The sequence below is a fragment of the Hyperolius riggenbachi genome, chromosome 3 (genome assembly GCF_040937935.1).
Source record: "Hyperolius riggenbachi isolate aHypRig1 chromosome 3, aHypRig1.pri, whole genome shotgun sequence".
NCBI lineage: Eukaryota > Metazoa > Chordata > Amphibia > Anura > Hyperoliidae > Hyperolius > Hyperolius riggenbachi.
Genome location: NC_090648.1, coordinates 178,939,901 through 178,952,444, shown reverse-complemented (window position 1 = coordinate 178,952,444; position 12,544 = coordinate 178,939,901). Strand labels below are relative to the sequence as shown.

At 43.1% G+C, this 12,544-nt stretch overlaps 1 protein-coding gene across 8 annotated transcripts in view; it reads right to left on the bottom strand.

Annotated features, from left to right (window-relative positions):
* Positions 1 to 12,544, bottom strand: part of BNC1 (basonuclin zinc finger protein 1) — a 218,490-nt gene that overhangs the window by 101,601 nt on the left and 104,345 nt on the right. The window lies entirely within an intron of this gene.

Here is a 12,544-nt window from a genome sequence, read left to right as displayed (position 1 = left end):
GATTTAAAAGATTTTACAATGGGCAAACATTGAAGCACTTTTTTTATTGCAATATTTTCACAGGAGTTCCTCTTTAAGAACAATTGATTCAACAGAAAAGAATTGCCAGTTGAAAAACTGTTATTTGCTGTTAACATCAAACCAACAAATGATGATTCATGTTATAACCTTCATGACTAACTGTACAAAGTTTTCTTGAAAGCTTTCAAAACTTCTTCAGGTAGAATACAGAACTAGATCAGAACCATACAAACATACCTGCCTGAAGAGAAAACTGTGTTTCAAAAGCTTGCAAGAAAACTGTACAGTTAGACTCCTTTCACACTGCGTCCAACAGACAATTGCAACATGATGCAATTATATTTCTGCGGCACTTTCACATCTACACATCAGCGGTGCTCTGGTTTCCGCGGAATAACACACAACATGCGCATTTACAGTGGCAGTAGAGCATACTTTCAATGAACTGTATGCATCGCACGCCTAACGCGAAATGCAACTTTTCACCACCATTGCGATCCTACTACAATGTTGTATAATGTGAAAATAGCATCAGGTCATCAATTACCTGACTCAACATTTCTTGTTTTGATGTCAACACATTTACTCCACTTCTAGCACCAGCTTATACCTCACTTCCTGCTAGTGATTTTTATTTTACTCTGGCGACATTATTTTTGTACTGCAATAATTTTACAACTAAAGCGAGAATACATTAACAAGCAGTATTTGCAACTGGATCCAGCCTTCAAGAGCAGGTTGGTGGCCATGGGGTCAATTTTGTAAGTGTATTCTTTTGTGCATGATTTATAACTTGTGGAACGGATTGCATACAAATGGGGAAAGGTGAAATATAAAAACTTTACCTAGTAATGAGCTGTAAACCATCGCAAGTGAGGTGATTTCAGCTTTACAGTGGGCATTTTGTTCTACTATGCATAATTACTTCCTTGGTGTTAATGAGCAGGCTATGCAATTTAAAAATGCTGATGTTTTCTCTTTGACTAAACAGTGCAATGCCTACGAAGGCACCCAACGGATGATGTTTATCCAGTTTTCCAAACAAAAAAACGATATGTTCATCTACAGCACCCAAATACATTTCTATTCTTATTATCACCAACGTAAAAGTGAATAGAGTATAACCTCATTGCTGCAGCAAGGAAGTGTCTTCTATCACACTTTTTATGCTCGAGGCCCATCATACTGTGTCATCAGACATAAGCATATTATGATATGAATCATCATGGAAGATTTCCGTCAGCAACTCTCACAGCATAGCTGGCTGCAGAATGTTCCCTCTAAGCAATGACAAAGAATTCCACGACTACCACGACCTCCCCCCTCCAGCTGATGGGTGGACTTCAAGTTTGGTTCTTCTTCTGGAAGGATCTACAGGTGGCTGTGTTTGAGCTGTGAGCTTACAGCTGCTGAGTGACAATTCCCATCAGCAACTCCCTAATGAAGGAGGTTACATAGAAAGGGATCTTATTTCAGCTTATATCTGCGACCCCCCTCCAGTATTTAAGGAGAATAGGACATCCAGGCAAAGCCTCATTATACTCTTGCATTAAAACTGCTTGGAAAGGAATGTCATGTTCAGATATAAAGCTGTGCTCAGCAGGACTGTGTCATACAGAAAGGAGTCAGACAGTGTCCCCTGAGGCACTGAAGAATGTAGATTACTGTAATTCAAGTGATCATGTTCAACAATGCAATCATTGTCAATATGCCGGCATTCCATGCAGGTAGTGTTGTGGGATATCACTGTTGCCACCTGCACACCTACAATATGCAATTAAAGTAATAACAGCAATGGGATTAGAATTGTGAGATTCTGTATGGCTGCTTGAAATCTGCTCGCTAGACCAATGTTGATTAATCTCTTAAAATAAAATAGCATTATTACTGGATTGCAGTTTCTCAAAGATACAGTATGTATGTACAGTACCAGAGAGTGTTTTCCCTGCTAAGCTCCTGTATGTTCCTGACAAATATGACACCAGTAGTATAATGTCTCATAATACCCTAGGGATACGAGTCACTGGTGATGACAACTGTAAAATAGCAGCGGCACCAGTAATAAGCAGGATGGGGTTTTGTCATAGTAAAACATTTTACAAAATAGGATCCTGGCCTCTGAGAAGTGACTACAATTCTCAGCATGCAAATCAAGTTTAGCAGTATAACTAAATCCGAGGAGTAATGTACAGGAGTTCCTTATCTCATTATTAAACATGAACTCAATAGTAAAATGATAGGGCATTATTACTGATTACATTTACAAGTATTGTAAATTTTAATAAGGCACACCTGTAAGTGCTTATAGTTTTACAGTGAAGGGTCTGACAAAATGCAGGGCAATGTTTACATAGATAATGGCTGCACTGATGTACTTTCAAGCATCACCTCCATCTTATTGCTACAGCTCTGTCTGCATGACTGATGGTACCTGCCCCACTCCCAGGGAGTGCAGGAACAGCCTGGCACTCCTGGCCGTTTCCCAGCATGAACCTTTGCAGTGATGTCATCATACATGGGGAGGATCCTGGAATGGAGAAGGCAATGAAGCAGCAGGGCTGATTGGTGACAGGAAGGCTGCTCAGATGCAGTCTAAGGGCTCTTTCACGCTTCATTGTGCGCTCTAGTCAGTTAAAATTTTGTGTGCGTGTTGTCACTCAAATATGCATTTCCTCCTGCTGTGATTAAGAATGCAAAATATGGGTTTGTACTGTTTAACCACTTGAGGACTGCGGTGTTAACCCCCCCTAGTGACCAGGACATTCATTACTAAAATGGCCACTGCAGCTTTAAGGCCAAGCTGCAGGGCCGAACAACTCAGCACACAAGTGGTTTCCCCCCCCCCCCTTTTCTGCCCACCAACAGAGCTCTCTGTTGGTGGGGTCTGATCGCCCCCCAGATGTTTGTTTTTTGTTTTGTAAATATTTTATAATTTTTTTTAATAAAATGTGCTATTTTTTGAAAATTTGTATTATATCCCTCCCTCCCTCCCCTGGCCAGCCAATCACTGCGATCGGCTGTCACAGCGGATCGCTTCTGAGTCCCCCAGGGGGACAGCCGTGTCACACGGCTGTCCCCAGTACAGCGCTGCTGCAGATCGCAGTGCTGTACAAAGTAATTAGACGGTCTAACAGTCTCCCAAGCGGTAATTGCCGCTCGGAGACTGAAGGCGGGGAGGAGCTCTGCCCCCCAAGCAGGAGATGCGTGCGATCTGCTAGCCCCATAGACGGCCGTTCACGTCAATAGGCGTGGAGCAGTCCTGGGGCTGCCGCACTGCTCACACCAATTGGCGTAGAGCAGTCGGCAAGAGGTAAAAAAAAAAAAAAAAAAAAAAAAAAAAAAAAAAAAACAGTAGTAAGTATGAAAAACAATATAACATATGTGTTTTAATTTTTTTTGAATGCACAAACACAGTACGAAAGAGCCCTTAGGCTAGGTTCACAGTACAGGTAGTCCCCGACTTACGAACACCTGACTTACGAACGACCCACTGATACGAACGGCATGGATTCTGTCTTTCCATGAAAACAAGTATAAAAAGAAAAAACATTTTCAAATTGGACTTGTAGTTTTTTTAGAAAATCAATTAAAAAAAAATCTAACAAAAGAATGTTTTTTAAACTTGTATAGGCAGGTACAGAGGGCAGATGTGACACAGAGGGGGACAATAAAGGCACAGGGGGGCACAGAGGAGGTACAGGGGACAGAGATGGCAACGACTTAAGAACAGATTCAGGCCTTTCACAGTGCGATGTTAAAGTCGCACATTATAAAATACTTTAACGCAGAGTAACGCACAGCAATGCAAAGTCTGTGCGACATTCACAGTGCACACGTTGCATTTGTGTGTAATGTGTAGAGTTATTAACCACTTCCGAATACCGGGTGGTTTGGCTGATCTGTGCTGCGGGGGCTCTTCAGCCCGCAGCACAGATCAGAAATCAGGCAGGGCGATCAGACCTCCCCCCTTTTTTCCCCACTAGGGGGATGTCCTGATGGGGGGGTCTGATTGCCGCCGCGCTGCTGTGCCTAGCGGGGGGGCTCCTCAAAGCCCCCCTCTGCAGCACTAGTCCTCCCTCTGCCTCCTTCCCTCCCTCTCCCGTCCCCTGTGTGTGGCGCAGGACGGAAAGCCGTCCTGCGCCGGATAGGATAGGCTTTAGCCTATCAGATGCCGGCGATCCCCGGCCAATCAGAGGCCGGGGATCGCCGATCTCCTCTACGGCGCTGCTGCTGCGCAGCGCCGTATATATGTAAACACCGGGGAAGATCTTCCCCGCGTGTTTACATTTACCCTGCGAGCTGCGATCGGCGGCTCGCAGGGTGTTCACGGAGACACCCTCCGTGAACTGACATCTTACGAGCGGCCGTTTCCATGGAAACCACTTCAGGATTCAGGGGCGTAGTTAAGCGTACGCAGAATCCTGAAGTGGTTAAAAAGTGCTGCATGCTGTGCGTTTAGCAATGAATCTGCTGCGTTACTTGTGTTGCACATGCTTAGTAATTTTTTTTCTTTTTTTAAAATGTTCTGCATGCGCCGTTTTCGTTCCATAGTAAATACATTTTATAACGTGCGACTTTAACGTCGCACTGTGAAAGTGTACATGCATTGCGTTAGGGCCATGTTGTGCGACCTTAACGTGGCATCAAACGCAACGTCCTACTGTGTAAGTAGCCTCAGGTTAAGAACGAACCTACAGTCCCTATCTCATTCATTAACCGGGGACTACCTGTATAATGTTGCGTTATAAAGTTGCAATGCAAAATTACAACGCAACCCAACAAAAAGTGGTAACGCAGATAAACGCAGAGTTACCGTTGCATACAGTTGGTACAGTAAAGCATACAGGCAATGAAAAGTATGCTTTCCTGTACCTGGTAACGTGTGCGTTTAGAAGTAACGCACTGCAGCAGTGTGTAACCATAACACTACATGTTACAATGCAGCGCTAATGTCCCACTGTGAACGTCGCATAGACTTAATTGCATTGCGGTAAGCTGCGTTATAAGACTTTATAACACAGCACCACAATGTCCTGTGAACCTAGGCTCACTGACACTTCAATTTCCTGGTCTGGGGCTATAAGACAGGTTCAAGGATGACCCATCATTGATGAATATTTGTAAAAAATGTGGATACCCAATCTTAAAAAAAACACACACAAAAAACCCAACACCTATGATTAGGACAAATCATTGCCCTTGGCAGAAAGATTCTAATACTACAACATAACAATAACAACAACAAAAAAGTGTTGTTGGGTAAAGTGTGGTCTTATCTGATACCTGGGTTAACCGCGGACAACAGAAGCTCATAAAATCGTAAAATCACTTTTGACAAAAATGGATTGAAAAAAGGAGCATATTCAAGAGATAAAGGTTGTCAACCTCCTAGTGACTTTTTTTTTTACATTTCAAATAAATTGTGAGGGTCAGTGCACACCAAAAAGCGCTAGCGTAATTTCAAACGCTCAACGCTTTTTGAAGTGATTTTTCCAGGCGATTCTAGGCATGTGCCTAGCAATGTTCTAATCATGCCTAGTGATTTTTTGAGTGTTTTTGTGTGGCGTTTATTTTTTGTTACAGTAGAGCTGTAACGGAACAGCTTCTGTAACAAAACGCTTGGAAAATCGCTTTGATCTAGCACTTTTCAGAGCGATTTTTCACTTTCCTATACTTAAAGAGGAACTCCAGTGAAAATAATGTAGTAAAAAAAAAGCTTCATTTTTTACCATAATTATGTATAAATGATTTAGTCAGTGTTTGCTCATTGAAAAATCTTTCCTCTCCCCGATTAACATTCTGACATTTATTACATGGTGACATTGTTACTGTGGGCAGGTTATGTAGCTGCTCCTAGCTGTTTTGGCTGTTAGAAACAGACAGTGGCGTAGCTACAAACCTCTGGGCCCCGATGCAGAATCTGGATGTGCCCCCCCCCCCCCGGCAACAACAGCCCCCCCTCCCCCGGCAACACCCACCCGACGCACACACATATCCGAATCCCTATAGCCAGCTATAGGTCCCTCCAGTATAGGTAGCCAGGCATAGGTAAGCCAGTATAGTTGCCCCCGGTATAGGTTAGCCAGGTAGGTGCTTCCAGCATAGGTAGCCAGTATAGTTGCCCCCAGTATAGGTTAGATAGGCAGGCGCCACCGGTATAAGTTAGATAAGTTAGACAGGTGCCCCCAGTACAGGTTAGCTAGGTGGGTGCCTCTAATATAGGTAGCCAAGATAGTTGCCCCCAGCATAGGTTAGATAGGTAAGTGCCCCCAGTATAGGTTAGTTAGGTAGGTGCCTCCAATATAGGTAGCCAGTATAGTTGCCACCTGTATAGGCTAGCTAGGTGCCCCCAATACAGGTTAGATAAGTAAGTGCCCCCAGTATAGGTTAGCTAGGTAGGTGCCCCCAGTATAGGTTAGATAGGTAGGTGCCCCCCAGTATAGGTTAGATGAGGTAGGTGCCCCCCAGTATAAGGTTAGATGAGGTAGGTGCCCCCCAGTATAGGTTATATTAGGTAGCTGCCCCCCAGTATAGGTTAGATTAGGTAGCTGCCCCCCAGTATAGGTTAGATAGGTAGGTGCCCCCCAGTATAAGGTTAGATTAGGTAGGTGCCCCCCAGTATAGGATAGATTAGGTAGCTGCCTCCAGTATAGGTTAGATTAGGTAGCTGCCCCCCAGGATAGATTAGGTAGCTGCTCCCCAGGATAGATTAGGTAGCTGCCCCCCCAGGATAGATTAGGTAGGTAGCTGCCCCCCCCAGGAAAGATTAGGTAGGTAGCTGCCCCCCGCTTTGCCCCCACATAATGGAGGGGGGAGCCGCAGCCGCGGGGAGGGCAGCCTGACCTCCCCCTCCCTTCCTCTCCCCGGCCCCCCCCCTCAGATGCAGAGTGAGCGGCGCACGGAAGCGATGTAGGCAGAACTCACCTCCGTCCCTGGTTCCAATCGCCGCTGGTCTCCTCCCGCTCTGCATAGATGTTGTTACACACGCAGCTTCCTGTTTAGCCGGAAGCAGCGTGTGTAACAGCATCTATGCAGAGAGGAGATCAGCGGCGAGTGGAACCAGGGAGGTGAGTTCTGCCTACAGCACTTCCGTGCGCCGCTCACTCTGCATCTGAGGGGGGGGGCGCGGAGAGGAAGGGAGGGAGAGGTCGGGTTGCCCTCCCCGCGGCTGCGGCTCCCCCCCTCCATTACAGCGCCCCCCTCCCAATAGCGCGCACGGGCCGCTCGGCCCTCCAAACGAACATGGGCCCCCCGGGCCCCTCCCCCGCCTCTTCAGGAGCCGGGCCAGGTCGCCAAGGCGACTGTTGCGACCCTGGTCCCTACGCCACTGTAAACAGCTAATTAATGTCTGTGAACATGGTTACATTGTGGCAGTTTGCCCAGAGTACCGCGGTACTCACAGTTTCTTGTGGGAGGGGTTTCAGCACAAAATCAGTCATACAGCGCCCCCTGATGGTCTGTTTGTGAAAAGCATTATATTTCTCATGTAAAAGGGGGTATCAGCTACTGATTCGGATAAAGTTCAATTCTAGGTTGGAGTTTCTCTTTAACATTCAGGCTGAATCACCTCAGAAATCAGCAGAAATGCTGCAGGACCCGCGTTTGGTAGAAAATCACATCGCTCTGGTGTGCTCCGTCCCATTCAAATACATTAGCCAAGCGTTTTCAAACCGCTGGCATTCTTAAAAGCGCTCAACAGCACTCTTGGGGCTTGATTCATTAAGACAAAAAGCATGCCTTATCAAAGTTAGCACGCCTTATCAAAGTCAACACGCCTTATCAGAGTAGCATAGCGAGCACTACCAACCCGCAGGGGTTTAGGGCAGGAGTAGTGGAGCTCTTATCACTGCCAATTAGCAGGCATACGTTCGCTATGCTACTCTGATAAGGCATGTTTGCATTGATAAGGCATGTTTGCATTGATAAGGCATGCTATTTGTCTTAGTGAATCAAGCCCTTGGTGTGCACCAGCCCTACAAAATGAGCAGAAAAAGTGTTTGGCATTGGTTCCCGCCATCGCAAACGACGCTAGAAGCTACATGAGTTTCAGAAAATTCGACAGCAACAATTGTGGAATTGCAAACTGTAAATGCACTGAAATAAATGTTTCCATTCCTCTCAATGGGCATGAAAACTTTTTCACCCGTTTTCATCTGTTTTCACCTTGTCTATGTTAGATTTTTAAACACAAAAGAGTAAAAATATAATATAATTAAGGTATGAAATGAAGTTAATCAGGAACAACTTACTTTGAGTGATTATTTTACTTGTAAATGTGCTGAAAGGTTATTTTATTAAATATGTGATAAATAAGTCATTTATGAGAAATTGAGAATTATTATTATTATTAATTTATAAAGCGCCAACATATTCCGTGGCGCTGTACAATGTAAGAAAACAAACAAGGGATACATAATGATACAGACAATGATATACATCATTTATGAACACTGATACACAATACAGCACTGCTGATTACAGTTTGATTTAACATGAAGACTAAAATGTATAAATGTCTAACAGAGTGCAAGCAATTAAATTAATAACATTCCATGACACAAAAGGGTGAGAGCCCTGCCCTTGCAAGCTTACAATCTAAAGGAATGGGGTGGAAACAAGAGGTGGGGAAGTATACAGTATATGTACAGGCAGTGCGTAATTATATTATTTAGTGGGCGCATGGCCTAAGCTAGAGAATATGCTTGTCGGAAAAGGTGGGTTTTGAGGGAGCGTTTAAAGATTTCAAAGGTGGGAGAGTGGCGGATGTGCTGTGGAAGGGCATTCCAGAGGAGGGGTGAGGCATGTGAGAAGTCTTGTATACGTGAATGTGAGGAGGTAATTGTACAAGAGGATAAAAGAAGCTTGTGTGCAGATCTGAGATTGAGGTTGGGTTAGTATCTGGAGACTAGTGAGGAGATGTACAGGGGAGAGAGATTGTGGAGAGCTTTGTAGGTTAGGGTTAAGAGTTTGAACTGAATCCTCTCGTGAATTGGTAGCCAGTGAAGAGCTTGACAGAGAGAAGCAGCAGAGGAAGAGTGAGAGGAGAGATGAATAAGTCGAGCAGCAGAGTTCAGTACAGAATTGAGCGGTGCTAGTCAGTTATTTAGTTGGAAGTCCATTAAGCAATATATTGCAATAGTCCAATCGAGATATAATAAGAGCATGTACTAACATTTTGGTTGTGTCATGGGAGAGAAAAGGTTGGATACGTGCTATGTTTTTGAGTTGGAGATGGCAGGAGCTGGTTAGGGAGTTAATGTGAGGAGTAAATGAGAGAGAAGAATCAAATTGTAGAATGCAGTGGAATAGAGCCCATTGTAGAATGCAGTGGATCCCGGTGCTAAATTACATGGACGGATGTCGGCAGCATTCTGTCTGACCAGCTCTAAGTTTATTTGTAATATTGTTTTTTTCCCAGATGCTAAAAACACTAGCTCTAAGTTACAAATAGGCCCATTCCATTCATAATGATTGGTTCCGTGATAAACGGCTGCCCCTAATATCCATTTATATTTATCGATTAATTTTTATTACAAGAATATTCTAAGTTCTCAAGCACAAAATAGCAAGGAGTGGGAATGGTTAAAAAGATACAAATAATTTAGAGTGGATTCAGGATTATGCACATTTTGCATGCAAATGTATGCAGCTTGAAAATAAACCAATAATTTCCTGCTGAGGTGGAATTTGTTCCATTTTAAGGCTACATGAATTTGCATGAAAAAAAATGAACACAATCCTGCATCAACTTGAAATTCTTTGTATTTCATGGCCCATCCACAGAGAGGAGTAGGCACAGGACAAGCAGAACGCTAACAATCCTCTGAATTTTTATACCTGAATAGTAAAAAAGTGGTGGACAATATTGAATTCAATGGGGTCACAGAAGAGCTTGTGTTTGAGACTCCGCACAGCCCCGTCCACTAAGTAAGCTGATAGTGTGTCAAGCTTCGGCCACCAATCTAGCCTATTTTTAGTAGGAGGGTGGGAACATTCTCTTGCCTTATTATAGGTCAGTTAGCTTACATGATGTTTAAACATCGTGTGACACAGACAAGTCGATATGTGGCAAGGAGGAAGAGTCTGCATACATCAACTGATGAAGGATAAATGGGTGCTAATACTAGAACTGCTGGACATAGACTTAATGACTCACTTCCTATTGAAACAAAAATTAGCAAGGAGAATTTCCCAAGGCAATGGTACTTTTTCCAAAAAGGATCTAACCCAATTCGACGCCATACAAAATTATATATACATTTTTGTAATGGGTTTGGAGGTGGGGTACTTGAATATTACGGAGTCAGGCAGTTCATAAAAATTCATGTGCTTGGCCTGATCTGTTACATTACTGTGCCAGTGACTGGCAGGGCATGATGGTACATGATTTTTCATTTCCAGAGGCAAAGTCACCTCAAGTCAGCCACATTATCCAAGAAAATGTCTGCAAAACGCTGATCCCACAAGTAGACTAGAAGTAGAAGAAAAAAAAATGCAACCAACTAAGCTTACTGGGCCACACACATACACATATGGCTGGACAACTGCACGGCATGGCAGAATCTATTGGGAACATGTGTTGTCAATCACGCTAGTCCATGTCCCACAAGACTATGAAGAATTCTGGAAACAAAATGCTGATTGACACTGCCTCTTCCCAAGAGGTTCTGTAGAAGAAGGGACCTGTATGAAAGACAAAATGGATGTCTTGGAACAGACAGATGTCCCAGATGTTGAACCACTAAACATCCTGCTACTTATGATGTGGACAAGGTTCCTTAGAAATACGCTATAAGTTCAGTAAAAACAACCTTAATACCACATACTGGATCTTGCTGCTTTATAAGCTTAGTACAGGTAAGCGTAACAAAAGTGAAACACACACCATCAAAAGACGGAAAACTTCACATTTTATCCAAAACATTTCATTAGCTTTCCACATTATATCCACGGAATGCATTGCAAGGAGGTTTCCTCATAATGCCACCCATGATACACAGATATAGAGGATGTGAGCTTAATACAATTGCAAAACACAATCGCATTTCCCTCTTGTATAGACAAAGTGGAACTCTAGTCAGAGTAGCGGTCAGGATAGCATGGTAAAAGCACAGACCTGACCGTCCAGCAGCTTTTGTGCCAGACCAGCAGCAGAGCACTGTGAATGGACCAGACCTGGTAAGCATAAAATTCAGTAATATTATAATTGGGATGATGTCTTTTTTTGTAGGAGAAAGACTGAAAAACCTTTTGTCCTTTTTGATGTGATCCACCTCACTTCAAAACAACTCACTTTATTTGTAGAAAGGACTATGGTATAGACATAAAGCACAAAATCTTGTAGGTCTTGTGGTACAAAAATATCCAAAATCTTTATTGACACAGTTACAAAATTCTTAAAAAGGAGGTCTCTGCAGGATGCTCCTCATTTGCATGAATAATCACAGGAAATTTCAGTAATTTGTAAAAAAGGCTTTCAGCAAGAAATCAATTGGCAACGACACGCTCATTTCGGGCATATAATGCCCTTCATCAGGCCACTGTATAAGCACTTTCTACAAAAGAGATCAAAAAAAAAATTCCCATTAAGAAACATTAATATAATGTATTGAATAAACGAGTACCGACACCCTACAGAAGAGGTTCCAAAAAGGTGAAGGCGGAGTGTGTTCTACACAAGGCCCTAAGCAGGGTCCTCCACACTACGTCCCAGAAAATATAGTGTCCAATCCCAAAGGAAGATCATAGAAGGGTAGACATATAAAGACATCAGTCCAGGTGTAGAGAACAGTGTGACAAGAACAACATGAGGCAGTAAATATCGGCTCAATAGCCACACTGTCAAGGATGAAATGTAGAGTATATAATATAGTCAAGACCAAATGGGGCCCACACCATAAAAAATAGCAACAACCACATGGGGCCTGTAAATATTGGTCCCCGTTGCTGTACTAAAAGAGAAAGAGGCACCTATGTATATAAAGAAAAAGGCACCTAAAAGTATAAAGAAATCAATAATATACATATACACCAACCTATATATCCTGTAGGCAATGCATGGCAGGAGCAAAGGGTATGACAGAAACTAGGTCTGACCAAGCAGACACATATCACACCTGGCAAAAAATATATAGAGAGTATAAACATATATAGAGGAACAGTCCGCACTCAGGGACACTGCACAATGAATATGACCAACAGCATCAATATATTGCATAAACTACATCAATTATAGGTACAGTGAGATGGCAACTGGTTAAAGTCTCTATGAAGCCTGACCATAATGTGTTAAATGTGTTACAGTACTAGAGACAGTGAAGGGTCCACATGACTAACACATAAGTCGATTATGATGCCACATATAGTACCCAACATCACTAACATATAGTCCTGTCACTGCACCAAAACGAATTGATTCCTATAAAAATAGACCAAGTCTATATACACATAAGAGTCCCAGCATATAATAAAGAAAGGGATCTACAAAATATGAGACCAATACATATATGCATAGATACTTACA